Below are 6,963 nucleotides of genomic sequence, written 5' to 3'. Positions count from 1 at the left end.
TTAATTTGGCAAAATCTTTTAATCTCTATTGTCTCGAACCCATTGTTTGCTATCCCTGATCCCGCCGAATAAGGGTTGTCACAACGTAATTATAATTAGCAGCGGGACGGAGAGTAAGCTAGTCGGCGGTGGTCGGCAACCTTTTCGATCCCGATAATTTATAATTTAATTATAGAACTGGACTTTTCAATAAATCCTGTTACCATTCTGTTCATTTACGATTCAAACGGATTCGGAGTGTGTTCATACTGGACCATTAATAAACCTACAATTGTCAATCAGTTTATTTGACAGTATTAAATCTAGCAGTGGAATAGGTGATAAATAAGTGTCATTGAGATATATACCTACTTACCTATTATTAACCTATTCTCTTTTTTCATTGCAATCTCTTTTACATAAAATTAAAGCTATTACGACTATAGTTTGTATTAAAACAAACATAAAAAAATTATAATCGACTACTTAGGCCAGGATTTGAACCCGCATAAACACATACAATTTCATCAGCAAAACGATTTATGAGGTCAATCCGAATTTACAATTACGCGTGCATTTCGCTCGTATTTGTCCGTACATGTATCGATGCGAGTGAAACGCACGGGTATAATTGAGAACAAAATGACATCATTTCGATGTCACATATAAGTTTAAAATGGTTTCCGTGTTAAAGTAAGCAGCTGCGATCGACCCTTGACGGTGACGGCTCCGTAAACATTAGTCCTAAACTACACTTCAGTCAAGGCACTTTTACACAATAGATGCAGCGACGCGCCGGCCAGCAGCGCCAGCGCAGCCTGCGCCGTGCTCGAGCCTGTTGGCAAAAGGATGTTGTTATAATAGTTGTAAGATATGACGCTAGGTGGCGCTGATACTTCCAATCAAACATGACCCTTAGGCCGGAACCTCACTGCTGCGCACGCTATGTACACGACCCATACAAAATTTCGTGGGCTTGCCCACGGTTTGTATTTGAAACGTGGGCCATAGATGTAGCGTGCGCAGCATTGGGGCTCCGGCCTTACGACCCGATTCGAACTTTAAGATACGTCAGGTAATAGATTTAGAAACGATATGGATTAGATGTGTCAGTGTCAAAAGTGACGTTTTTGTTTGAAGAAACGGCACATTTGACACTAACATATGAAATCCATATCGTTTCTAGATCTAATAATTGACGTCGATCTTAAAGTTCGAATCGCGCAGTTACTTAGTCATTATTGTCAGTTGTTTTCTGTTACTAATTAATAATTATATACCTATCTGATAATGTCCCGAAAGGTTTCTCAGGTCGAAAATTTGTAACGATTACCTTATTGACCGAGCGTTATCGAAGGTCTCCGTTTTAGCTTGGTAAAAATGCTTTCGTATGTCAGCATGTTCTCCTCTAGCTCTAACCTCTATAGTCACCTCTAGGTCGCAATAATTCTCAACCGATTCTCATGAAATTTTGTGAGCAGGTTTGAGGATAAAATACCTATATTTCTCCATTTTACACAGTTTTTGGAAATATTTAAAAATGGCGGAGCCATACATTTTTCAATTTTACATTGTGCTCGCGAGGTGTACATCTCACAGAGCCATTTTTATTTGGCTGTATCATAATTTACGACCCATGAAAACGAATATTTCACCTACTTAAATATCAATACCAAAAAAGGATAGGGACTGTAGCCAACATAATATTTCAAAGCAAATACCAGTTTGCTCATTCGGAAAAAAATGTTTCCAGCTGCAGTCTCCGAAAATCCACATAAATAAGATATTTAATCGCGCACTCCGTCACAACCCTTGATGGATAGACGGGGGAACATAATTGGGCGGACAGACGGACGGACGGACTGCGAGGAGATGAATGATGATAGATTTCTAGATCATAGTGTGGTGGGAAGATTTATTGTTTAACAGCTACATTATTGTGTCGTTGTATTTACGTTGTAAAACAATCTGTCAGTGCAAAAAGACGCATATACAGGGCTAATATATAAACGCGAAAACGAAGTTCGCAAATTGCGGGCATTTTTCTGTCACTCTAATTACGCCTTCATTGGAGTAAAAAAGAAAGATCCCCGCAATTTGCGAATTTCGGTAATTTGCGAAAAAATGGAATATTAAGCGTTGCGAGGGTTTCAAAGCACGAGGGTTAAACAAAATTTGCTCCCGAGTGAAACACAAAAATGTTCACCATACTAACCCGAAGCAAATATTAAATGTAAAATATCAAACAAAATCAAATTCAAATGAATGTTTTGAATTAAATATTTATCATTAAAAATCAATTCTACCAGCAAACATAAGAAAACAACTCACAATTTGCATTTGATTACTTGGCCTCACATGTGAATAAAATGCAACTTTGCTATCAGTTTTTGATGTGCTAAGTAAGCCTTTCCGAGCCAGTGTGGTAAAAAGTGAAATGTGTACTTCTTGTGCTAATATCAATATCGTTCTTGTCTTGGTCTAACTCTAGTCTACTGTATACTATTAAATAGTAGTATTATAAACTACGAGTATTAGTCTCAGGGTGACAGTCCATTTCAAACGACAGCTGCATTACTGTTCATTTTACTATGGAAATTGACAATGACAGCGACGCGTTCAGTACCGGTAGTGCAGCTGCGCTGCGGTTAGAAATGGAATGTTACCATTAGTCACTAGCATCTAGTATTAGTCACTCACCCGAAGCTGTGAACATGGATAAATGCGGCGACCGCGCCACAGCCAGGCTCACATTAGTGGTCCGCACATACGGCGGCCGCACCGGTTGCCTCGCCTCGCACCGCACCGCCACTGCGCCTCGCGGCGTGCTGATCGTCAACCGAAGGGGCCGCCAGCTCATGCGCAGACCTTCGTCGTTGGCAACCGTCACTTCTGTGTTACCTTCCCAGGGTTGGATCTGGTGGGAGAAAAAAAAATTGGTTTAGCTATATGGTCAGTGCAACGCGCGAGTACGTTCCAATATTTACTACTTAATATGACTACTACTTTGACCCAAAGATTTCCGTGGCCGAAGCAAACAAAGCCAAGTATCGAGTTACGAGTGTGAGCAGAGAAGTGGCATGAAGTCTGTTAATATCGCATCACATTACTTTAATCTGGCTGATATCTTGCCGCGCTTTATGGTCACATTTACGGCTCGGCCACGACATCGAGCGACTTGCGACGGTGGGTGCGATAACCATAGGTTGGAGCGTGACACAGCGATCGGACCTTTCGCTCCAACCTATGGTTATCGCTCTCTCCGTCGCAAGTCGCTCGATGTCGTGGCCGAGCCGTAATAATAGTGTCTTTATTTTTATGTCAGTAACTTATTTTTTGATGTTGATGGGCATTTCTATTTAAAGTTGCACCTGCCCCCAATTTTTGTTTCAGCTTATTGTGTGACATCTATAGGTATTTAAAATTTCTGGTTTACCATCACTGAACCATTGTACGTTGTATATGGCCGGGCCCGTCGAACAGTAATGACGTCCCCCAGCTGCTTGGGACTCCAGTTATAAAACTAGGCACATTAATACAGTCATAGTCATAGTCATAGTCATAGTCATAGTCATATAATTTATTTGCTATAAGTATACAAGTATACATGCAAATATACATTAAAAAAGTATTTACATTTAAACTAAGTTCACAAAATTATTATCTTCATCAGCACAATACTATACTATACTTACAATTTCAATTTCTTGTATGGTTATACTTACAATTTCAGGTTTCCCATCAATGTACCACTGTATGTTGGCGGGTGGCATGGCCGGGCCCGTCGAGCAGTTCAGCATCACGTCCTCTCCCAGCTGCACGCTGCTCGGGACTCCGGTTATCACCGGGTCTTGCTTTAGCGTCACTGCCGGCGAAATATAAAATTAATTACATTACCTATGATAATCCGACGAATGCCGACTGATATGGCTGGAATCAGTGAAGAAGGATATGCAACTCAAAATATACTTTATTCATGTAGGCCTAGCAACAAGCTCTTATGAATGCCCAAATCCCATCTGAGATGACCCAAGACCGAGAAACTAGCTCAGATTTGTCTGCACAAGTATTAAATATTATGCATAGTATGCGAGCGAGACGCCTGCCATCTGATATATTATGATCCCAATATTAATCTAATTGTAGGTTTGATGTCAGTTCACATTCGAATTGGCCCGCGGGAGAGGCGTGATTTTTAAAATAGAAACCTGGTTCAGATAGGAGGACATATAAACCAGCACCTGTCACATAAAACCATCATAGTCGATTATACTAATGCATAAACACTAGCATCAATTTAATGCACATGACTGATGTAAATATTAAAGTCATAATTGACACGCTAACCGAATAATCATTAATTGACCAACAGCAAATTGCCATGAAAGCTTAATGTGGCCGAAACCGCAGCACTTTATACCGGCGATTTTCACAAACTCCGCAATATACGGGGCGTCAACACGTCAACTACCGACCAAAATGTGCATTCGAAACAGATTTTCGATCAGCCCTCCCTTTCACACTAATTAAGCGATGTTGATAAGTGAAAGGGATGATAGCATGAATCCGATGATCGATAAACTAGAGCGTGGTTTTGGTAGGTATGTGAAATTGGTAGCCGTTGACTTTAATGAGGCTATAAATGAAAATGGCGTGTAATTTATAAGGGATAAAGGAATATTCAGAATATTGCTAAAACAGCCATTGGATAATGACATTATTGACCTAACATTAGGATTTTAAAACGACTAGAAATACAGGGTACCAGTGAGACAACTTTTAATATAAAGTAATGTGGAGAAGACCATCGACAAACTCCTGATCACTTCGAACTCCTGCGGTGGTACATATCCTCCTGCTTGTACATAGACACAGTCAAAAACGAAGAGTTTCCTCTGTAAGTGGAGTATGTGAACAAACGCAAGAGTTAAAGTGACAATAGTTTGTAGACGGTGTTCTCTTATAGACCGTTTTCTCCACGTTAATCTTATTGTGAGTATGTATAATAAGAGTATTTTATCTACCTCAACAAGCTTACCATAATTGTTTATTATTTTAAGACTCTAAAATTGCAGAGGTTTCAATAGCTTTGTTAATGACGTTCTGTTATTTAATTATCACATGGACGTAGTTACGCGAAAACGTTCCAAACCACAAGTCACTCGAAAATGAGTTACCATAACCAGGGTACTATTTTTGACATATTACATCATGTGCACACAAAGATGCTAGTATTTTTAGGTTAGTTTCATCAATAAAGTTTGACCCAAATGTTCCAACCCACCATTATGCCAAGGACGTGTACTCAAAATAAAGTAAAAACATTACATGCATACTGAAACATATTGTTAAAAACTCTTAATAGAATAACATATCGTTATAATGTTCCACTTGTCTTGGAACATTATACTAAATTCATAAAACGCACATTTAATTGTTTCTTAAATGATCCATGTGGGTTGGAACGTTTTTGCAAAATCTTTATACATTTTTTATTTCTGCAAAAATGTTCCATGTAATTTGAAACCTTTTAGATTAATCCATACTGTTTTTTTAAGACTGCATCGAGCAAATTCAGCGAAAAAGGCAGTCACCGTTTAGTCGCTAGCGTTCACATCTCTTGATAAAAAAAAATATAATAAATGTCATTATTATCCCAAAGAGTGTGTTTACAACGAATCACCCTTGAAAATCTGAAATGTTTTACAATATAATAAATACACTTATGCAAAGTTGTACCTAAAACGTGACGAACGAGTGTCAGCGTTTAGTAAAATTTGTATAAAAAAATCGATGCTCATGCTATAAAATCGAGTGATTTCGAAAGCCAGATAACTGGACTACAACGAATCAGGCTTTTCCTATTTTTCCTCTTAAAGGCTACAGAGAAATTCAATCGTAAACGTAAACTTTCGTATAATTTCCATACATCCGCCATATCTGTCAAATTCTCCTTCTCCTCAGATGCCCGCTGTGGGCCGTTGGAAGCGGACGCTTACTTCTTTCTCCCGAGTTGACATTTCGATTTGGCATATATATTGACAGAAATTCATGTCCGTATACGAATGATGATACCAGTGAAAAACTGTGTTCAAAATAAATAGGGTAAATAAATAACGTCACACGGAGAGCTAGAGTCATTAAAATTTCGATTTATTTTTATTCACAAGTCATAATACTTAAAAAATATGACAAATTATTTAATAAAATATATTAATACAACCAAATCAGTGTAATTACCTTCTTCCTAATTCACTTAAAATGAAAAAGTTTGAAGATTTGTTATTTCTTATTGGAATAAATTTTCATTGTGCTGGTATTCATGTTACGTCATTTTAAAAACATATGACATAATGTCAATATACTAGATAAACAATTTATCAACAAAATTCTTCACATTTTAGCCTAAACAATATAAACTATTAAAATTTTATTTATGAAGACGAAGCAATGTTGTTCACATAATTTCAGCAATAAAATTCTTAGTTTCAACCAGTTTTGTTGCTATTCTAAGAACTATCATGTGCTTTGAAAGTTAATGCAATGATATATCATCAAGAAATTGAAATCAAGACTCGACCTGCAGTTTCAGCGGGTTTTTGTGGCTATATCATCAGTTGAAAGAACGATATTTAAAGCCAGTAGCATCGCAGTGGTCTGGTTTACGAGTACCTATATTGGTTTCATGTGACGATGTTTATATAAATGTATCTATCAAACAACAACGTGCTTTTATTTCATTGATATTCGGTGCAAAACGATAACTCAGTAACGAAATAAAATTATCAGAAATGAATTTGGGTTTTTTCAGTGAACGTTTATATTTATGAAGTCGTTTATGAGGTCTTATGTCTTATCGGCGTGGCTTTGGCCTTTGGACATTTTTGTAATGCTTTGTAATAAGGTAGGTGAGGTATTTAAATCCCTAATTGTAATAACTTTTTTTGAATGAATTACAATTTAATTATTTAAATAAAAACGTGG

General features: G+C 37.6%; 1 pseudogene; it reads right to left on the bottom strand.

Moving 5' to 3' along the window:
- Nucleotides 1-672: 672 nt before the first annotated feature.
- LOC134667808 (uncharacterized) overlaps nucleotides 673-6,963 on the bottom strand; it is a 29,150-nt pseudogene continuing 22,859 nt past the window's right edge.

This window comes from Cydia fagiglandana, chromosome 9 (genome assembly GCF_963556715.1).
Source record: "Cydia fagiglandana chromosome 9, ilCydFagi1.1, whole genome shotgun sequence".
In the NCBI taxonomy this organism is placed as follows: domain Eukaryota; kingdom Metazoa; phylum Arthropoda; class Insecta; order Lepidoptera; family Tortricidae; genus Cydia; species Cydia fagiglandana.
Note: the sequence above shows the minus strand (reverse complement) of the source record. Positions and strands in the feature narration are given on the sequence as shown.